Source organism: Narcine bancroftii, chromosome 5 (assembly GCF_036971445.1).
Source record: "Narcine bancroftii isolate sNarBan1 chromosome 5, sNarBan1.hap1, whole genome shotgun sequence".
NCBI classification, from domain to species: domain Eukaryota; kingdom Metazoa; phylum Chordata; class Chondrichthyes; order Torpediniformes; family Narcinidae; genus Narcine; species Narcine bancroftii.
Window position 1 is genome coordinate 227,180,567 of NC_091473.1, and position 23,654 is coordinate 227,204,220.

At 42.4% G+C, this 23,654-nt stretch overlaps 1 long non-coding RNA gene across 1 annotated transcript in view; it reads left to right on the forward strand.

Annotated features, from left to right (window-relative positions):
• The first annotated feature begins 2,009 nt into the window (after positions 1-2,009).
• LOC138762934 (uncharacterized) overlaps positions 2,010-23,654 on the forward strand; it is a 92,567-nt gene continuing 70,922 nt past the window's right edge. Inside the window, exon 1 of the long non-coding RNA XR_011357245.1 lies at positions 2,010-2,131. This is a non-coding gene — a long non-coding RNA (uncharacterized lncRNA). The remainder of the gene's footprint in view (positions 2,132-23,654) is intronic.

The following is a 23,654-nucleotide window of genomic DNA, read 5'->3' on the forward strand; positions in this document are numbered from 1 at the left end:
ATATGTCAGTGGATAATATTGCCTAAATAAAGGATGTGGATTAAGTTTCCACTAAACTTCTCCTAATCATCTCTTATATTTTTGATGAACGAACCATGGAAACTAACCAGAAAACAATAGCAAAAATTGTTTGTCTGGAGTATAGAAACTGTGGAGGATAATCGAGAGAACTCTACTGTAGTTAATGGCATCGGTAATAGAACAGTGGATCAATTCCAAGCAAACTGCCGTAAAATTTCTTAACCTCGCTGAGCACATTTTGCAAGATGACCTTTGGTCAATCCATAAAAGCTACGACAGAAAAACTAACCCTAACCCTAAATGTAATACATCTTTGAGACTTTGTTAGTTTTGTACAAGCAGAAGTGTTGAGCTGTTAATACCCAAATACACGGTTATTTCACAATTTGCACTTTCATACTACTGTGTGAACTTTTTATGTACTAAATAGCTGGAAATGCACACCTTGTTTTTGGCAGATGTACCCCTGTTCTAGATCCCAGGTATCCTGGACATCATTACACCCATCCCACAGGCCCAGCTGCACTCTGGATCCAGCTCTGTCCACTTGTACTCTGGTCCCTTGGCTTACATTCCCAAGTCAAGTTTATTGTGATCTCATTGCACAACTATGACTCAATGAAACAGCATTCTCCGGTCCTTGGTGCAAAACACACATAAATAAAACCAGACATAACACACATACAGACAAACAATACATATGTAGGACAAGTATTCATATATACAAATAGATAAATAAGTATTTTTTTGTGAATATGAGAGTCTCGGATGGCTAGTGTGAACAGTTCCTTTGGTCGTTCAGCATTCTCACTGCCCAGTGAGAAGAAGCTGTTCCTCCACCAGGTGGTGCTGGCTCTAATACTCCTGCATCTCTTTCCCGATGAGAGCAGCTGAAAGATGTTGCGTGCGGGGTGGAAGGGGTCCTCAATGATTTTGCATGCCCTTTTCAGACTACGTCGATGATCCTCACCGCCACTCTTATGGTCCTGCGGATTGACCTCCGATCCACTTCTCTGTAGGAACCATTCACTGGCGAGAACACTCTCGATAGAGTTCTTGTAGAAGGTTGACATGATGGTGGCTGGTAGCCGTGCCTGCTTCAGACTTCTCAGGAAGTGTGGTTGATGTTGCGCTCTCTTGACAAGTGAGGAGATGGATTATTGGAGCTTTACAGAATTTGTTTCGATTTATCTTTAATGATTTGTTGCTCCATGTTGACGTGGTTTAATGTGCTTTATAGTCCTCTGTTTAATGTTCCCTTTCAGAGCAGTCTACACCGCACTGGTTACATTTGTTGATACAATAGTAGTAGCAATACTTCACAACAGCGTATTGGTTAGAATTGCTTTAGGCTACCGTGAAATTTTGAACATGATGACAAATTAATTTGCATTAGTTCAAAATTGAATTTACAGCTGGCACCCTCATGAAGAAGATTGCATCACCATGGCCAGCATTTTGACGGGCGTAGTGCACCCATTCTTGCCTTCAGTCACTTTTTTAATCTAATGATTTGTTATCGTTTACCTTTTTTGTTTGCTTGATCACGCTGGTCCTTCCAATCATTTGCTCTTTCTGTTTTAAATCACAATGAAGTTGCCGACTGTGAGTTACTATCTGATATGAAAAGCATAATGATTTGTCCAACCTGTGGGCTAGACAGATTTATTCCACCATAAGACAGAATTATAAACAAGACTACACTTCCTGAAGAATTTATCATGCCCGTTCCTTCTAAATTTCAAACGTCTTGGTTTCATTTGCTCTTGCAGCCATTCTTCAGTTCTGCTACTCTTCACCATTGGGCTATGTGTATCTTGACTGAGCTCAGGCAATCGATTTTGTTTTCAGATTTATTTTCAGAGTATATACATGACATTACATACAACCCTCGGAAGGGCGAGGCAGAATTACCACGTGTTGGTGATGGCAAAAAAAAACCTGTATGTAGAGCTGGACCCAGTAGAAAGTGAAACAGAAAGACCTTCTACAATCTGGAGTACCGTACTTCTCCGTAACTTCCCAAATCAAAAATGTATAGAACTTGGGATGTCAGCGAGAATTTCTTTCCCCTCACTTTCTTTCAGTGCTTCACCAATAACTTTTAGCGGTAGGTGCATCTTTTATATTTTGTACCCTTTACCCATGTCCTCTGCAAGTATATGTTTACCCAATCACAGTTCATACTGTCATCAATTTATACAAAACAATTATGATATTTTCTAAAAACAAAATAGAATCAAGGGCCCCCCTCATTCTTTCAAAGTTATTAAAGAAATAAGAGGCTGCCTGCATGTATCTTTAATAAAAGTGAGATTGCAGGAAGGACATTGTCTGGCTGGTGTGTAACAGACATTTTAGACTTGAAGGGCTAAATCCAAGTGAAGGTGAGATGTATGGGACACTGTATGCAGTGGGAGAGGTTGGGGGGGGGGGTGCGGTGGGATGTGACATGGTGATGGGGGAATGGGGCTACTATTAATCCTCCCAATGATCATGAGGTCAGTCCTTTAATAATTGGAAGGAATAAAAGGGGAATCTCTGGACTTAAAAGACTAGGATTATCAAATGAAGTTTTGGGCTGGCGAGTTCCGCAGGAAGAGGGCTCATCTGCCTGAGCAGCTGTCCCAATTCAAGATATTTTGGAAATAAAATTGATTGTATTCCCCAGCCGCTGGGAAGTTTGCTCAGGGAGACTGCAACCTTTGCAGGTGAGGTGTTTATTAAACAGAATCAGAAATTGGAGACATCGGGTTCATACCTTGACATCTTGAAGAAGGGCTCAGGCCCGAAGCATTGGTTATATATCTTTACCTCTTATGGATGCTGCGAGACATGCTAAGTTCCTCCAGTGTTTTTTTTGTGTATTTATTACAAGCACAGAATCTGCAGACTTTTGTTTTTCACAGCCATCAAGTTTGCCTTGGAATAAGTAGTAGATGTTGGGACATCTGTCCCATAAAATTTAGGCAATATCAAGCCAAGCTTATTATAATCTGATTGTACAAGTCTTCTTTCTTTGGCTTGTCTTTGCGGACGAAGATTTATGGAGGGGGTAAAAAGTCCATGTCAGCTGCAGGCTCGTTTGTGGCTGACAAGTCCGATGCAGGACAAGTACAACCTGATAAAACAGCATTCTACAGTCCTCGGTGCAAAACATGTAGACACACAACCAGACACAGAGCACATATAGACAAACAGTACATATGCAGGACAAGCGTTTAATCTATACAAATAAAGAAATAAATATTGTTTTGTACATATGTCTCGGATGGTGAGTGTGAGCAGTTCCTTTGGTTGTTCAGCTTTCCCACTGCCCCTGGGAAGAAGCTGTTCCTCAGCCTGATGGTGCTGGCTCTGATCCTCCTGTATCTCTTCATCTTTTTTAAGCTTCCGGACGATGCTGATTGTATTTCATTGGCTGGTATACTGGTAAATTGGCAATAAAGCGAATCATCATCATGAGGGGAGCAGTTGATGGTGGGATGGGGGGGGGGGGTGGGAGTAGGCGAAGACTGCCATGATCCTCTCTACCACTCTTATAGACCTGTGATTAACCTCCAATCCACTTCTCTGCTGCAAAATGTGATGCAGCTGGCCAGGACACTCTCGACAGAGCTCCTGTAGGAGGTTGACATAATGGTACCCGGTAATCTTGCCCGCTTCAGTCTTCTCAGGAAGGGCATTTGCAGTTGCATCTTCCTGACATGTGAGAAGATGTGGATGTCCACGAAAGGTCACTGGCTACATGAACTCCAAGGAACTTGATGCTCTCCACTTTCTCCACTATAGAGTTGTTGCTATGCAGTGGTGGGGGGAGGGGTTGGTCATTTCTGGTCCTTCGAAGACCACGATTATTTCTTTCACCTTGTCCATGTTGAGAGTCAGGTTATTGTTCTTGCACCATTTCATGAGATTGTCCACCTCTTCTCTGCAGTGCAACTCATCGTTGTTGCTGATGAGACCGACGACTGTTGTGATGACACTGTTGGAGAAAGTCAGATAAGACAGGGGGAATATCCCCGATATAGTGGTAAGGCCAAAGTTGCTCTGGGGATGTCGCCATCTGATTGATGGTTTAATATGGGCAATTAGGAAGGAATTGATGGTTTAATAGGGGAAATTAGGAAGGAGAATATGGTCTTCCATAACACAGCCTGCATTCTGCAACTCTTACATTTCTTTGTGATCTCACTAACTGCCCTCCATTTCATAGATTTTATAAACAAGGATCTCATAAGAGGTAAAGATATATATAACCAATATATATATAACCAATGCTCCATGGTGCCGGGATTGGGGTTGCTGGAGTCGTGTCGCTGGCAGGCTCATCGGGTGCGTCCACTGCTTCACTCAATTCCCCAATGGCATTGTCAACAGTCTGGCCTGAGCTGGTGGGGTGGTGCTGGTCTCTCTGTTCAAGCACATGACCTGGGGAAGAAGGATTTGGGGGAGGTTGGGTTGAAAGCACTGCTGGGCCTTAACCGGCTTGGGCTAGGTCCCTTACTGAGACTGTGTCCTCCCGCCTGTCCATGTACTCAATGTAGGCATAATGCGGGTTCGCATGGAGCAGAGTTACTCAGTCAACCAAGGGGTCGTTCTTTGAGTTCTGGACGTGGCATCACAAGAGGACCGGCCCGGGAACTGTGAGCTGGTATGGTTGATCCTGATTCGGATTTCCTTGGGAAAGAGAACCTCCTTTCAAGGGGGGTGGCATTGGTTGCGGTGCATAGGAGGGAGCAGACGGAATGTAGGGCTCTAGTGAGCACGTCCTGCCAGCGAGAGGTGGGGAGACCGGAGGGCAAGCATAACCGCATTCCAGACGGTGGCATTCTCTCTTTCGACCTGCCCATTACTGTGTGGGTTATAGCTGGTGGTCCTGCTTGAAGCAATAACTTGAAGCAATCACTCCAGAAGGTACTGCAGCAGGTCCGCGCTCATAAATGAGGACACCCTGTCACTGTGGATGTAACTGGGGCTACCCGAAGATGGCGAATATGCGGTCATGTCCAAGCAGGACACAGCGAACAGGAAGTGGGAGTACTCATCAATGGCCATAAGGATGTAGGTATTACGGATGGTTGACGGTAGGGGCCCTTTGAAGTCCATGCTGAGAGCCTCAAAGGGGCTGGTGGCTTTGATGACGTGGGTGTTCTCCGGATGGAAGAAGTGGAGCTTACACTCAGCACACACACCGGGCAGGCTCGGGTCATGGAGCGAATCTCCTCGACCATGTAGGGCGGGTTGCGAGCTTTGACAAAGTGCGCGAATCTTGTGACCCCCTGGATGACAGAACTCCTCGTGGAGTTTCTGCAGCCTGTCCAGTTGTATGTTGCCGCAAGTTCCCCTGGAGAGCGCATCTGGCGGGTCGTTGAGTTTACCAGGCCAATACAGTATGTCATAATTAAAGGTGGAGAGTTCGATTCTCCACCTGGCGATATTTTCATTCTTGATCTTACCTCGCTGGGCATTGCTAAACATGAAGGAGACCATGCGTTGGTCGGTCAGCAGTGTAAAGCACCTGCCAGTGAGGTAGTGTCTCCAACGATGTACTGCTTCAACTATGGCCTGGGCCTCCATCTCGACAGAGGAGTGTCGGCTCTCAGGACCCTGGAGGGTTCTGGAGAAGAAGGCTACCGGCCGGCCAGCCTGATTCAAAGTGGTTGCCAGTGCAAGGTCGGACACGTCACTCTCGACTTGGAATGGGATGGACTCATCGATGGAGTGCAGTGTTGCAGTGGGGGTGTCCGATTTGATGTGGTCGAAAACTGCTCTGGCTTCGGTTGACAGGGGGAAGGAGGTGGTCTTGATGAGTGGCCGTGCCTTGTCGGCATAGTGTGGAACCCTTTGGGCATAGTAGAAGAAAAAGCCCAGGCAGCATCTGAGTGCCTTCTGGGTGTGGGGGGGGGAGGGGGGTAAGTCCATGAGTGGACGCATGCGGTCAGGGTCTGGCATTACCACCCCATTCTCCACCACGCAACCTAGAATTGCAAGCCGAGTGGTTCGGAAGACACACTTGTCGAAATTGTAGGCCAAGTTCAGCCAAATAGCAGTCTGAAAAAATTTCTCAAGGTTGGCATCATGATCCTGCGTGTCATGGCTGCAGGTGGTGACATTGTCCAGATACGGAAAAGTAGCTGTTAGTCCATTCTGGTCCACCATCCGGTCTATTTCCCGCTGGAAAACTGTGACGCCATCCGTGACCCCAAAGGGTACCCTGAGGAATTGATACTGCCGCCCATTCGCTTCGAAGGCCTTGAAAGGTCGGTCTTCTCGGCGGATCAGTAGCTGGTGATAGGCTGAATGTAAGTCAATGGTGGAGATCACGTGGTATTGGGAGATCTGATTCACCACATCCGTGATCTGTGGGAGGGGGTATGCATCCAGAAGTGCGAAGCGGTTGATTGTCTGGCTGTAGTCAACCACCATCTGCGGCTTCTCCCCGTTTTTAACAACCACTATCTGGACCTTCCAGGGTGTCAAGCTAGGTTCGATAATGCCCTCGTCCAGCAATCTGCGCACCTCACTTGTGATGAATTTCCTGTCTTTTAAAAGTCTTGGTTTGGATCAACAAGCCTTTGATTCTTTAGATGCGCTCTACAATTTTATTAATTAGAAGACTGGAGCATATCACATGTAGGTCAACCAGTCCAGAATGACCTGGTCTGGCTAGGAACAATCCTTTAAGACCTGCCAGTAGGTGTGGCTATGCTCTCAGCCAATCACAATCATACTACACTACAATCTATTCATATACACATTGGTGATAGAATCTGTACTATTACAACATTTTTTAAGACACCGCCTCATGTAGATGTCCTCGATGTAGTGAAGACTGGTGCCTGTGATGTCATAGGCCAAGTTACCAACACTCTGGAGTTTTTTCTTGTCCTGAGAATTGGCACCTCCATACCAGACAGTGATGCAACCATCCAGAATGCTCTCCACGGTACACTTGAAGAAGTTTTTGAGTCTTTGGGAACATATCAAATCTCCTCAAACACCTCACAAAGTATAGTCGCTGACGAGCCTTCTTTGTGATTGCATCAACATGGAGGCTCCAGGACAGATCCTCGGAGATGTTGACACCCAGGAATTTGAGGTTCTTGACCCTCTCCACTACTGAGCCCTCGATGAGGACTGGGTTGTGTTCCTTTGACTCCCTCCTGACATCCACAATCATCTCCTTGGTTTTGCTAACATTGAGCACAAGGTGGTTGATGTGACACCACTCAAAGAGCTGATTTATTTCCCTCCTGCTCGCTTCCTCATATGGCCTTGTTTATAGCTTTTACCCTGAACTCGCTCTATTAGAGGTAGTCCATTGTCCACCCTCATTCCCCTCCCTAAAGCTTGATGTTCATTTGTTTTTTCTTCTCAGTTAAGTTCATAGAAAGATGCAGTGCAGGAACAAGCCATTTAAGCCCATGTCATTCTTTCTGACTGTGATACCAAACTATGTGGCTCCCATTTGTCTGTATGTAGCCACACTCCTCTAAGCCTTTATTTATTTATTTATTTAATTTCAAAAAAAAAAAAAAAAAAGAGCGAGACACACACACACACACACACACACACACACACACACACACACACACACACACACACACACACACACACACACACACACACACACACACACACACACACACACACACACACACACAGAGTAACAAGCTATTTTGGCCCAGAAGTCTATGCCACCCAAATTTACACAGAATTATCCTATACCCCCGGAACGGTTTGAACGGTGGGAGGAAACCGGAGCCCCCCCCCCGGGGAAAACCCACTCAGACACGGTGAGAACGTACAAGCTCCTAACAGACAGTGTGAAATTCGAACGCCGACCCCTATCTCTGGCGCTGTATAGGCATTACGCTAAATGCTACACCAACCATGCCACCTAAATATGGGTAGTGAGACTACTGAATGACTAATGAACTGCTCTTATGGAGACTCTACTATTTATTAAACAATTTTAAAAAAATATATGCATTCTTGTTCTCCATATTTCTCACCTGTCTGTATGTATATTATGTCTGGTTGAGTGCTTGCATGTTTTTGTACCAAGGACCAGAGAACACTGTTTTGTCAGGATGTACTTGTGAAATCACATGAGAAATAAACTTGAACTTAAGCATTGTAATTGTATCTGACTCTACCACCCCCTCTAGCAGCTCATTCCACTGTGCTCTGTGCAAAGACTTTCCCTCCATATTGTGGTATTCAACATAAGAACACTAATACAAGAGGCAAATAGCAAAGCAAATAAAGAGAACACGTGAAAATTATAGTATTTACTCGTGTAATAGTTTAACCCATGTAATAGTTGACCCTCCTTTTTTGACACTAAAATCATATGTTTTCACTGTGACCTGTGTAAATGTCGGCCCCCCACTCCCCTATTTTATGCCCCAGCTGCCTGCCCATCAAAGCTCCCGAATCCTTAACTGTGAACCCTTGCCTCGGCCACCAGCTCGTCCGAGCTCTCAATGCCCTGACCGCGAATCATTGCCTCAGCTGCCTGACCATCCAAGCTCCCGAATCCCTGACCATGAACCCTCACCCCACCCGACCACCCTCTGAGCTCCTGATGTCCCGACCATGAACATTTGTCTAGGCCACCCACCCATCTGAGTTCCTGACGCCCCAAGAATCCTCACCCCGGCCGCCCCGACCACGGATCCTCTCCCTGGCTGCTCACCCGCCCATTCAAACACCCGACACCCTGACTGCCCACCCATCTGAGCTCCTGATGCCCCAACCACAGATCTTTGCCCCAGCATCTACCCACTGGAACTCCCAATGCTCCAACTGCAGACCCTCACTCCAGCTGCCTGTCCACCAGAGCTCCCAAAGCACCCACCACAGACCCTCTCTTAGGCCTCAGTCTCCTGCCCATCCAAGCTCCCGAACTTACCACATGGTCCCGGCCACCCAAGCTCCTGATGCCTTGAATGATGCAGGTACTGACTGTGGTCAAAAGTGTGACCCGTGTAAAAGTAGACCCCTCCCCAAATTTGACCTGAAAAATTGGTTGAAAAATCTGACTATTTCACAAATATATACATTAAGCATTTCAAGACCTCATCACACAATTCCCAATCCCCCACCTTGTCCCCTGTGATCAACCTTATTGTCCCTGACACACCTGTCAATCTTCAAGTTCCACAGTTAAGGGTTCCAAGTGCTTCAGTGGAAATTTAATCCGCATGCTTTATTTAACCAAAAATATCTGTGGAACTATTTATCGCGACTAAGCTAAGAGGTAATGCAATATGTATTATATTTCTGTACAATGCTTGAGAATGTTTGTATTGATTAATTAAAGGCCACACACCAAGGCTCAGTACAAAAGCATGGCCGCGCATTTCTAAGTGGTTTGGGCAACTTACATCTGAAAGCAAATAATTTCTTAACTGATTGTGTACTTCTGAGGTGTGATTGTTGTAACATGGGGAAACACTGCACCAAATTTGCAATGACCTGCAGTGACACTGAGATAATGACCAGAGAATCTGCTATGGTATGTGTTGAAAGAAAAAATGGGCAAGAAGACTTTATTAAATAGTAATAAGGAATTTAATTGTGCCAAGTAGTAAGGCAGATGATTACACAATAGGAAGACCACTGTGATTATTTTCATTGAAGCATTTTATATAGAGAGCTGTGAGTTTATGGAGTGAACTGTCAAGGGGAGAAATGCGAGTTTATGCAGAATTATTAGAATTTTCGTGAAAAAGATCGTAAAGGGCACTGTGATCAGATCTGTATTGTTATGGAAAAATACATGATCATATTTCATGGTTTTTCTGGTTTATCCAACAATATAATGGTGAGATTAATGGGATATGATGTCTAAGTTCGCATACCACTTATCTACAAGTCATACAACACAAAGCTTTGTATTTGTTGCTAAACAAGAAAATCTGCAGACACTGGGGACCGGTGCAGTGGAGAAACTCAGCAGGTCAAGCTGTATCCATAGAAAATAAAAGGCCTATGCCCTTCCACAGGTCTGAATATAAAGGAGAGGTGGGGTTAGGGGAGGAGCACAGGTTAACAGGGGGATACACGTGGGACTTGTGAAGAGAATCAAGGGGTGTGCATTTGGTCTGCACTGTGATCAGTTAGTGAAGCTCCAGGCAAATAGTGCTCACTTAGAAAATCACCTCTTGAGGCAACAATCTGTTGGAATGATGCCTGAGAAATACTGTCACGTACTACAATGTTTTTATATACCATGCAAGTGCCCTAAATATAATTGGATACACCAAGAGGAATTTATCTATTAATCATCATTATTTGTAGATACAGGTACACGATCCTTTATCCAGAACCCTTGGGGGACAGTGTGTTCTGAATTTGGGGTTTTTCCGGATTTCGAAAAGCCGGATTTAAACCCACCTGAATTGTGCTGCCGTATCCACCTCCACCCCCTTCCAACCGCACTGCCGTCTTCCCCCCTGCCCCCCCAACTCGCGCTGCTGGTCTCGCCCACCTCGCCCGCCCGACTCGCGCTGCCGGTCTCCCCCCCCCCCCGACCGCCCGGTTCGTGCTGCAGGTCTCTCCCCCCCGCCCTCGCCCGCCCGTCTTGTGCTGCCGGACTCTCCCCTCTTGAACGCCTGACTTGTGCTGCCAGTTTCCCCTGCCTCACCCTCCTGACTCGTGCTGCCGGTCTCTCTCCCCCCCCCCCCCCCCCATCTGCCCGACATGCACTGCTGTCTTTCTCCCCACTTGCTGGATTTTGGAGCTTTCTGGATTTTAGATGTCTGGATAAAGGATCGTGTACCTGTATTATGTGAAAAAGTCCAAAATCTCCATTCCTGGAAACATTCTTCCAAATATTTCCTGTTTAGTGACATCCTTTCTAGGCCAGCAGAATTGTTCACAATATTCCAAGAGAGATTATGTCCCCCTGGACTCAAGATTCGGGAGAGTATACTTTGGACAGAGATGAGGAGGAGCTGCTTTTCCTAGAACAAAGGTAATAGGTGGAATTCTCTGCCCAAGGAAGCAGTAGAGGCTGTCTCATGAAATATATTTATGGCACCATTGGCCATAGGCCCAATTCCAGCTCCTATTTCTTATGGAATTATGTAAGTGTAGTCTCTCCAATCAGCGAGCAGGGCTCCACTGACATCATTTGTGTGATCTTGACTGACTATAGCTGGCAGTGTATCTCATTTCTCTGTGCAATCACATTTGATCACATTGGCCTACTGTAGGCTTGGGAGACCCCTCGAGCCTCTTTCCATCATTTTGTGAGTTTGAGGATGGCACCAAAATCGATGGTAAGGTGAACAGTGACAAAGGTTAGTCTGGGATTACAACAAGGCCTAGATTGATTGGAAAGGTGGACCTATGAATAGCAGTTGGAATTTAACTTGGATAAGTGGAAAGTGTGGTATTTTGTTAAGTAAAACCAGAACAGGGCTTACGCAGTAAAAGGCAGGGCCCTGGGGAGCATTGTGGAACAGAGAGACCTTGGGTTACAAGTACATACAGTGCCTTCCATAATGTTTGGGACAAGGACACTATTTTTCTTTATTTGCCCCTGTGCTCCACAGTTTTAAATTTGCAATCAAACAATTTACATGTAATTAATGTCCACATTCTAGATTTTATTCAAGGTTATTTGCATACATTTTGGTTTGCCCATGTAGAAATTACAGCACTTTTTATACATAGTCCCCTCTTCAGGGCACCATAATGTTTTGAGACATTTGGCTTTATAGGTAAGTGTTTGATCACTTTTTATGTCTTTTAACATGAGGGCCAAGGTTGTGCCGATGAAAGTCAAAAAAGCCATTATGAGGCTGAAAAACAAGAATAAAACAATAAGAGACATCACCCAAACCTTAGGATTACCAAAATCGAAGGTTTGGAACATCGTTAAGAAGAAGGAGCATACTGGTGAACTCAGTCATTGCAAAGGGACTGATATTCCAAGGAAGACCTCACTGCAGATGACAGAAGAATTCTCATCATAATGAAGAAAAATCCCGAAAAGTATGTCCATCGGATCAGAAACACTCTTCAGGAGGCAGGTGTGGATATGTCAATGACGACTGTCCGCAGAAGACTTCATGAAAAGAAATACTGAAGCTACACTGCAAGATGCAAACCATAGTTAGCCACAGATGGGATGGCCAGATTACAGTTGGCCAAGAAGTATTTAAAAGAGCCTGAAGAATTCTGTGAAAATGTCCTGTGGCCAGATGAGGCCAAGATTAACCTGTATCAGAGTAATGGAAAAAATTTAGACATACAGCCCAGTAACAGGCCATTTCGGCCCATGTGTCTGTGCCCCTCAATTTACACCCAATTAACCTACACCCTGGTACATTTTGAATGATGGGAGGAAACTGGAGCTCCCACAGAAAATCGTCACATATACGGGGAGAAAGGTCAAATACCTTTCAGACGGCGCGGAATTCAAACCCTGGTCCTAGTTGCTGGTGCTATAACAACGTTGCACTAACCGCTACCCCAGCTGTGCTGCCCCAAAGAGTGGAGGCGTAAAGGAACTGCCCAAGATCCAAAGCACACCACTTTTGCCATGGTTTGCATCTTGTAGAGCAGCCTTTGTATTTCTGTGAAAGTTGTTTGTAGTTTTGTGAAAGTAGCAATGCAGGTTGACAGGTGTGGTGCACTGAGGTAGCAGCAAGCAACCACAAAACTCCAAAGACTGTACAACAGGATTTATTCAGATAAAAGTCTGAACACCAGTTCATGCTTTGGTGGCTCAGGAGGGGCCGGCTCAGGTCTACATTCGGGTCAGCTGATTGACAGTCGGCCAGGTGGAGTCAGCCCTTAGGTGGTCTTCCTGCAGGTACAGAGATTGCCCCTTGCAGTAGGCTGGTGGTTGTATCACCACAACAGGGAGATTGATGAAGAAGGTCTTTGGCACGCCATCTATCGGCAGTCAGCGCATTGAGTACAAGAATTGGGATACTACTGTAGATGACATTGGTGAGACCGCACTTGGAGCATTGCATCCAGTTCTAGCTATTGGAAAAATGCCATTAAATGGGGAAGTGTGCAGAAAAGATTCACAAAGATGTTACTGGGACTCAAACGCCCCTTCCTCCCTCTTCTTCCGTCCCACCTTTGCATTCTGGCTCCTGACAATGGACCCTGTGGACATCGTGTGACCTGCTGAATGTCTTCAGCATGTTTGTGTACTGCATGCGACCCCAGTAACTGTGAACTTTCCTGTTTAATAGTATAAGATCGGGGTTTATTTTAATCCCTGGAGCGTCGGAAGCTGAGGGATGACTTGAGAGACGTAAAATCATGAGGTGCAGAAATAAGGTGAACAGTCAATCTTAAATTAAAGGGCAAAAATTTAAGATGAGAGGCGGAAAGATTTAAAGGGGACCCAAGAGGCAACTTTGTCATACACAGGGTAGTCGAAGTGGTAGAGCCTCATGCAATTACAATGTTTAAAAGACATGAATAGGAAACATTCGGCAGGATATAGGGCCAAATTGTATCTCAGACAGGAAAATTGGTTGACTTGAATGATATGGGTCAAAAGGCATTTTCCCATGATTTACAATATTATGACTCTAAAATTACTCTTCTGCATTTGAATTTCAAATATTTGCCTTGGGCTGCAGGAGGTTACTGGTGCAGGGAGAGATGTAGACAGAGATGATGAAGGAGAATGGCAGATCGTACAGGCAAGGATTGTAGATATTGGAGCAAGGATAATGGGGAAACTTTGGCTCAAATGCAGGCTAGGATCCTTAAAGTGGATTATAAGACAAGGATTATATCTGATCATTCACCTTTGTTAATAACGATGGAAATGCCTGAGAAGGAGAAATCAATTTATAGATGGAGACTGAATTCTTTGTTGTTGAAAAGAAAAGATTTTTGTGAGTTTGTTCGAACACAAATTCAGATATTTTGTGATACAAATTTGAACTCAGTGAATGATTAATTTATTATATGGGATTCCTTAAAGACATATTTAAGAGGTCAAATTATGTTTTGCTTCTAAAATTAAAAAGGAATATATGAGACATGTAGACCAATTAGAAATTGTAATTTTGGAAAAGGACCTTCAAAATCATGCCTCCAAAGAATAAATGTAAGCATTTGATGAATAAAAAAACTTCAGTATAATACATTATAAACTTATAGAATTGAAAAAGCAATTATAAGAACGAAACAAAGATATTATGAACTAGGTGAGAGGTCACATAAAATATTAGCTTCACAATTAAAGGCAGAGAAGGCTTCAAAAATAATTAATCCAATTAAAAAGGATACTAATGTAGTTTCATATAAGCCTCAAGAAATAAATGAATCTTTTAAAAACTTTTATTTGAAATTATGTAGTTTGGAGTCATTCAGGGATGAAAATAAAAATAAATAATTATCTATCACAGATAATACTGCCTAGATTAAGTTTGGAAGAACAGACTGAACTTAATTAATAAATATGGACCAGACAGGTTTTGTTAAAAAGAGACAATTGTCAGAAAATGCAGATAGATTTCTTAGTATAAGAAATATATTTAGTGCAAAAAAAGAGATGACTTGAGTGTTGCAGTGGCTTTAGATTCAGAAAAAATATTTGATAGATTAAAATGGGACCTTTTGTTTAAGGTGTTAAGGAAATTTGGATATGGATTCAATTAAAAAAAAATTGGATTAGAGCATTATACAATAATCCTAAAGCTAAAGTAGTAACTAATGGACAAGTGTTTACACCATTTAAATTGACGAGACCTAGTATACAAGGATGTCCTTTATCCCCAGCTTTATTTAGCTATAGAACCACTTGCCCATGTAATTCGGTTTTATTTATTTAGGTTCAGAAGAACATAAAATTAGTTTATTTGCAGATAACTTTCTAATATATTTGACTGACCCTGAGGCATCTTTATGAAGACTCTATGTTCAATTGGAAGAATATGGAAAAGTTTTGGGTCATAAAATAAATTGGAATAAAAGTGAAATTATGCCATTAATGAAAGGTGAATACACTCAATGTCAAAGGGACATTCAGTTTAAATAGCGAAAATATGCTATTAAATATTTAAGTATACTACAGATAGTAAATTGAAGAATTTATATATTTGAATTATTTATCGTTACTTAAAAATTGAGGAATTAAAAAATGGATTAATTTACCTATAACTTTAGTTGGAAGGGTTAACTGTATAAAGATGAATATATTTCCAAGAATACAATATCTTTTCTAAATGTTACCTATTTTAATACCCAAGATTTTTTTCAAGAATTAAATAAACAGGAAATTTCTTTGGAAAGATAAAATATCAAGAGTTTATAGAAAAGTTAACATGGAAATATGAACTGGGAGATCTACCTAAATTTAGAAATTATTACTGAATTGCACAAATGAGATTCTTTGCTTCTTTTTTTGAAAGTAAAAAAATCAGCATGGGTTAATATAGAACTGAATAAAATAGGAGAGAGGAAAGGAGAAGAATTTATATATAAATGGGAACTGAAATTGATGATTGCTGACAAGGAGACACCATTATTGAAACATTTGCTTAATATTTGGAATAAAATAAATGATGATACTGGTGTAAGAGGGTCTATATCACCAAAAAAGCCACTGATTCAAAATCCCCTTATAGCATATTCAAGGGATAATCAGCTTTTGAATATTTGCTTTTGTAAGGGGGCTGTATATGATGAAGATTGTTATGAAAGGGGACAATTAACATCATTTGAGCAGCTGAGGAACAAATATGCCATACCATACCAAATTATTTTCTCTTTTGTTATTTTCAAAGGAGCATATTTGAGGGTTAAGCTTGGACCAACTTTTTTATCTAGTTGCACTGAAATAGAACTTCTTATTAGGAGAGGAATTGTTAAAAAGTTTACTTCTATGATATATTCATTATTACAGGCAGGAATTCCCAAACAAAGACCATAGATCTAGACAGAGATGGGAAACTGGTTTAAATATTACAATTGAACAAATATGGGAAGATTTATAATCAGATTGTATAACTAATGCTTCTTCTTTGGCTTGGCTTCGCGGACGAAGATTTATGGAGGGGGTAAATGTCCACGTCAGCTGCAGGCTCGTTTGTGGCTGACAAGTCCGATGCGGGACAGGCAGACACGGTTGCAGCGGTTGCAGGGGAAAATTGGTGGGTTGGGGTTGGGTGTTGGGTTTAATGTAAGATATAGATTAGTCCAATAATTTTTTTTACATCAGCTATATCTCACACTACAAAATTTGAATAGATTGATATCAGATTCATTGGATCAATGTTTTAGGTGTGGCAAAGATGTAGGATTTTTCATACATTCAATTTGGTCTTGTCCTAATGCCAAGCCCTTTTTGGGAACAAGTTATAGGAATCGTCTTTCTGCAAAATCCTGATTTATTTTTATTAGGAAATATTAAAGGTACAAGTCCTAAACTAAAATTATCAATTTATCGATTAGGATTTGTTAAATTAGCATTGCAGTTACTTACAAGTCTGATATATCTTTGGGCATGCCAAAGGTGGCATGCAGAAATTCAAAGTTGTATCCCTTGGGGGGAAAAAAATTACATACAATTTGAGGAACCAGTACCCTACATTTTGGAAAATTTGGTGCTTGTACACCCAAATAATGGGATTAAATTTGTTATGATATCCTTCCTCTGCCTCTAGACCTGCGAGCTTCTCCTTTGAGTGTTTATGAAGAATTTGGAGATATGTTTTGGTCGATACCTCTCTCTCCAATCCAAAAATTTTCTTTCTTTCTTCTTTTTATATTTATAGAGTTATTAAAATTTTCTGAGGGGGAGGTTGGGAGCGAGGAGGTTTTGGGATGGGGTGAAAATCATCATGTATGTAACTTTAGTTTCTTGGAATCTGTACAACTGTATTAATTATGATTACTACATTTATCGAAAATTTTAAATAAAATATTCAATAAAAACGATGATCGGGAAATGATGAGAGTGGTGGTTGAGGACATTGCAGAAATTGGAGATGGGTGGGGGGGAGAAGTAGGGAATAAGGGGGATGTAGAGCGACATGAACATCAATCCAGGTTTAAAATGATTAATTATTGATGGAAATTATTTAAGATTTCAAACTGGAGATGGAAATTTATAGAACATTGAGGGATCAACCCATCTCCTGCGTGTAAATGATAGCATCAGTAGTTACATGACATTTGAAATGAACTTGCATTCTCTAGATGTTAGTCATGCTCAAATCTGACAGTTTCTCTGAAATTAGGGTGGCAATTTCTTTATTGTAAGCTGGTGAACAGGTTTGACCACTCTTTTGCTTTACCAGAAAGCATATTCCTGAATGCCATTGTTTGAAATTAAAATGTCCCAACACCCAGAAATGTAAACAATTCATAGTTTCCATGGTGCAATGACTCTGAGGTTAAAGGAATTGTTATCAGTCAGTCTTTATCTTGGAGACTATATAAACCTGATGACATCCGTTTCATTATTTCAGGTACTTTAATACTGATTTGAAATGCAGATCTTAGCTGGATCCTCAAGTCAACAACAAGAAAAATGTATTGATTACAGATTTATAATTTTTCTTACTCACGGTAGAAAATGGAACAAATTCTATATGAATGGCAAAAGATATAACTAGCCCAATATACCAGATAACAAATTATTTGAGATTACAAATTTCCAAGCACATGCCAGATCAAAACCTTTCAGCCTTAGTGGGAGGTGGTTCCTTGTTATGATGGGAAAATGACAAGAGTTGGTGGGGGGGGGGGGGTGGCGGGGGTGCTATTCCATTGACTTGAATTAGAATTCATCATCTCTAATTGAAAAGAGCTAAGAACTTCTACAAGATGAAAGGTAGGTGGATCCATGCGGACAAGAAGTATCTTGCCCCAAGTAGTGAGAAAGATAAGCATATAGTCATTGGTGGGCCACAAAGACTGGAAGACTTGCCATTGCAAGGATGCAAGAAAATCTATGAAAATAGAAGTAGAAAGCACACTGTCTTACAGGATGACTGAATGGCACTTTTGTCTTGATGTGAATCATAATTGTTCAACTTTAAATGGTATCTTCAAGCATTTTCCATAATGCATCACAGAATTAAGAAATAATTGAGCTATTATGTATCAGTATGATTTTACCACAATTAATGACCAACTTCTGGGCTTTGCTCATGTGGTTGTTAGAGCACATATAATGATTTTGTTTGCTGTATTTGAAATAATAAACTCACAAGAGGTGATGAAATTGGATTTTCCACGTCAAATGCAAGTATTTTGTTTTAAACGTAGTAGTATGTTGATCTAAATTGAGTTTTGGCAAAGCGACGGTCCTATCCACACCCTGACTGTGAAACAAGAGTCAGCCCATGAGATGCAGTTTATTATGCAACAAATAGATTATGGGGCAAAGGCTCAAAGTAGGCCTGTCAACAGTCTTCCTTAATTTCACCAGGTATTGCAGAATTTCCATCAGTTACACTTTGATATCATTATATGCAAAACAAAATTAAGGTGATTCATCAACATACTGTACCCAGATTCTAAATCAACCCATACTGAAGCACAAGTGTTTGAAAACCTCAAGTGGAGGTGAACATGTCCCAACAAAATGTTACACCTGTAGCAAAGTATTCTATTCTGAGCTGCTTATAGACATCACTGTACAGAATATGGAGTCTAGATATATATCACTGCTTCTGTCAGATGGACAGGAAGTGACATCATCAGTAATGTCATCAGCCTAGATAAAAACCTGTGTTGGATGCAGGTCAATTTCCCATGTTTTCTGCAGTGCGTCCGCCATTTTGTGAGCCGATTTTTCTTGCTGGTAAGTGGGTTGTCATGCGCCCATTAATGAATGATTTTAACAGTGTTCACTGCATGTCCAAACCTGGGATGATCTTTTTCGTCACAGTAGTACTTGTAATATTGTGGCTGGGTTCACAAATTAAAGTGAGGTGATTTTATCTTTACACACTGGATAGATGATATCTGAAATTGATGTGGTAGTCCTGGCCACTAGTGCAGCTCCTGATACTTGCGTTTCATCTGTAATTGCTGTAAAACAAATGCTCTGCAGACACTCCCACTACGATGGCGGTGTTTTCACAGGCTTTTCAGGGACTGCCAACAGATATTCACCCAGTGGAAGAAGTTCCAAAGCAATGGAGTGAGGATGGTGCTCAGGTTGTGATGCATTTCCATCTTCTCATCCTCTTTGTTGAACTTCCATAATGAGTTCTTTAATTATACTAATCCTTACCTCTCTCAGAAGTGTTGCGTTCATTATAACCCCTGACATAACCTCATCCCTCAGATACATGAACATATAACCATACAACTGCAGCATCATTTCAACCAGATGAATTAGTGATGCACTGGCAAACAAAGCTAAGCTTGATATCAAAGTGTCCACTTGAATTTAATTCTTTCATTGTCACATGTGCCAAGAGTCTGATCACAGAAGGAAAGAAAGCATCCTTGAGTCTGGAGGTTTGTGCTTTCAAGCACATTTCTTCTGCCTGACAGAAGGTGGAGAAGAGAGCATTAGTGGAGTAGGATGAGCCCTTCAATACGTTAGCAGCTTTCACACACTGTGGGAAATATTGACAAGAGTCGATGGAGGGAAGGTTAGTTTTCATAATGCCCTGAGCTGCATTCACAACACAGAGCAGTTCCTGTACCAAGCTGTGATGCATCTGGACAGGATACTTTTGATGGTCCATCTGTTAAAGTTGGCGAGAGAGCTTGGGGAATATGTTGAATTTCTTCAGGCTCCTGGGAAAGTAGTCTTTGGTGGGCTTTCTTGGTTGTAACATCAGGAAGGGTTGTTGATTCTCAGACTTGAGGCTTCCCACCGTCTCTACCCCAGCACTGTTCATCTAAATAGAGATGGGTGTTTTGCTTCATTTCCAGAAGTCAATGACCAACTCCTTTGTTGAGCTGACATTGACTTGCAGAGAATCAAAAATCAGCTAAATTGTATATGTAGACTTGGTATTTGGAAACAGCTGGTGATAAATCCCAAAAGAATTCTGCAGAAACTTCTCTAACAGCAAAGTAATGGAATGTTAATGCAGGTGCTATGTTGCTGGGGTGGAGTTGCTCTTGTAATGTGGGAAGTGCACGCCATCCCATAAATAATAACAAGAGGAATGATGTTGGTCTGAGGAAATGTTCCGTTTTGTGGAAACTTTCAGCTCTCCTGCATCATTACATAACGGTGGTGAGATCAGGTCGTAGGTGGCAGAGATGTCGGAGGAGGATATGTTGCACATGGAGGCTGCTGGGGTGGTAGGCAAGGACTAGGGGAATCCTGTCAAGCTTTTCAGTTGAACTTGGAGCGGCCACTCCTGTATATGAACTGCTCCAGGAGCCACTGATGACATATTTTCGGTATTAATGCATGCAGAATAATTAATGCCATTCCGTGGACAGTACAGTGTTTCATGTTACGCCTACTGTTGGGCACTCCCAGAACAACTCTGCTTTAATAACTTTGACACTGGGCTGTTCCCAAATGTTTGCTTTCCTTTTTTTAACCTTCACCTTGGGTTCCTACTCACTTGCTCCCAGGTTCCAGCAATCTCATTAGCCCCACACCTTGAGCCATGTCTCCACCATCTCCAGCCTTGAAGCACTGAACTCCATGTTCCTGATTTCTTTTTCATTTGTTTGTGAGGATCAGGCCATTGCCCGCAAATCTCATGTTTATCACCCACCCCTATTGGTCTGTTGGAGATGTACCACTGGGAAGAAGATTCATGAGTGTGAGATCACGCTCCACAAGATTCAAGGATTGTTTCTTTCCTGCCATTATCAGACCTCCTAATCGAAACTTAAACTTGTAAAATAATGCTGCCATAGCTCCATATCAACTAATCTCCTTCTGTAACTGTTCTTTTACAACTGTGTCTTACTTACACTGCATTTAAAATGACTAACTGGACTGCTTGTAAAACAACCTCCTGGGTACACATGATAATAGACTTGCAATTTCAGTAAAACTGTAAACCTTTTATATTGATTGATTAAATTTTTTTGCACATAGTAACTCCTAGCAATGAACTAGTTTCTTTGACCAATTCCACCCCTCCATCCATATGGGTGAGGTAAGTCTGTGGTGTACTGACCAATTCCACCCCTCCATCCATATGGGTGAGGTAACTCCATGGTGTACTGACCAATTCCACCCCTCCATCCATATGGGTGAGGTAAGTCCGTGGTGTACTGACCAATTCCACCCCTCCATCCATATGGGTGAGGTAAGTCTGTGGTGTACTGGTGGGGACAACTTAACTGTCTGATCTAGCCTACTGTTTCAGGTTGATGAACTTCAACGAATACTGTTCTGATTAAAAGTCATGAAGCTGAAATATCAATTGTCTCACTCACCGCAAATGATGCCACAAATGCTGGGGTGCTTCTAACATTTCCTATGTTTTTATTTCATCCCACACAGAGATTGCATTTTATTTGTAATGATCTTGTGTAATTTTTAAGCAGTTTAGATGTGTCATTGTTTATTGGCAGAGTTATTTAAACGTCAGCTTTTGCAATCTATTCTCGTTCTACAGCATTGCAACATTTTCCATGAACAACAAAATGATATAACAATTATTATTTTTCATTCAAGATTGCATAGATCTTGGTGAATGGTTGGTTCTACTCTTCTTAGAACAAATAGTCATTGTTGTTTTAAATTGAACATGGCTCCCAAGTTGTTTGAAGACTACCCTGTTAATTTATCACGGTTCTCCTGCCCTTTGATCAGGATAATTTTCAGTGCCAACAGCCTCATCTCCATGGTGGATCCCCTTGACAAGTTAACGTTGTGGCTGGCCTCTCTTTGATTATGAAGCAGGAAATGACTTCTGTGGATCTTCATACATCCAAAACCTCTGTTGGCCATTTCTTAACCTGCAACAAACTCCATTTGCTCGCCTCTGGGGGTCACGGTCAGACGTTTGCAACTTGATAAGTGATAAAGACTGATCAAGAAACTCGTAGGTTGGAAGGCTGGATTTTAGGAGGTAGGTGCCTGGAACATGCTGCTAAGGATAGTGGTGGATGCAGATAAGATATCAGTGTTTAAGAGGCTTCTGGACAGGCACATGAATAAGCAGGGAATATAAGCGGGGATATGTATCCTGAGTAAGAAGCGAAGATTTAGTTTAAGCAACAAGCTGCTGAAGGAACTGTGATAAACTGCTGTTATGCTATGGTTGCTGCTGCCGGCTGGACAAGCCTCCCGAGACCAATCCCACCCATAGCCCCTTGCATGCTCCCCATTCTACTCTGCATTGATCAGTCAATGAGGCTGATGGATGTTCCAGTCTATAGTTAATAAAAGCCTAGTTTCATAGCTCCAGGCTTTTGTGATTATTACTGGTGCATCAGGAACTCAGCTGGTCAGACAGCATCCATGGGTAAGTCAACATTGCAGGTTAGGAGACTTGTTGACGGAGCATTTGTACCAATGGATACTGTCTGGCTCGCTCGGTTCCTCCAGAAGTTCATTTTTGCTTGTTTCCAGGATCGACACCCTTTTATGCTTCCTTAAAGATTTAGTTTCATTTGGGGCATCATAGTTGGCACAGACGTTGTGGGCCGAAGGGCCTATCTTTGTGCTCTATGTTCCCTGAATTGAAGATAACTGACCTAAATTTCCCGCTTTGGGAAGGGAATGGCAATAATATACACCATTGCTGCCTGGACACAAAAGCATTAGTTCAGATACAATGCAAAAATGTGGAGAAACTCAGCAGCCTTGGTTTGGGCATGAGGTGATAACGGGGTCACCCTCTGATGTGAGATGCATGACTGCGGAAAGCAGTTCACGATCATCCCATGGAGCCGTAGTGTCCTCAGGCCCAGCCAAATGATGCAAGGTGCCCTTTATCCTCTTGCCTGAATTTTGTGGTGTGACCATGGGCCAGTCTGGCATTTCACTTGGATGAAGCTCGGATGCAGCGAAAGCCAGCAAGAAATATACGGCTTGTGGAAGGCTGGCAGTTTAGGCCTGGATTCACAGGCTGGTGAACGTGAGGAAAGATTGATCCCTTGCGCATTAATCATATTGGATAGCAGTCTTGAAGAGCCCACTTGTATCTGAAAATAGCTCTCCTAATTTATGTCCTATCTTTCTTTCTTTGGCTTGGCTTCGCGGACGAAGATTTATGGAGGGGGTAAAAGTCCACGTCAGCTGCAGGCTCGTTTGTGGCTGACAAGTCCGATGCGGGACAGGCATACACGGTTGCAGCGGTTGCAGGGGAAAATTGGTTGGTTGGGGTTGGGTTTTGGGTTTTTCCTCCTTTGCCTTTTGTCAGTGAGGTGGGCTCTGCGGTCTTCTTCAAAGGAGGTTGCTGCCTTACTAAAGTCCATGCAGGCTTCGGTATGGATCAGGATAAGGAAAATAAGTTAGAGGTAAGCAGAGTGTTGTTTGGTAATGGATCAGATTACTATCATTCTGAGTATTATGCACCTCATTTGGACCAACTGAAAATTAGGTCATGAAAGACACCACAAAAGTGCTAATAACTGGAACCTGAGCACCAAATAAACATTGTTTGTGCGTGGGGTGAAGTGTCTATTTTTAAATACTCTGTCAGATGCTGTTGGTTGTCTCCCACATCTCAGCATGTAAGCAATTT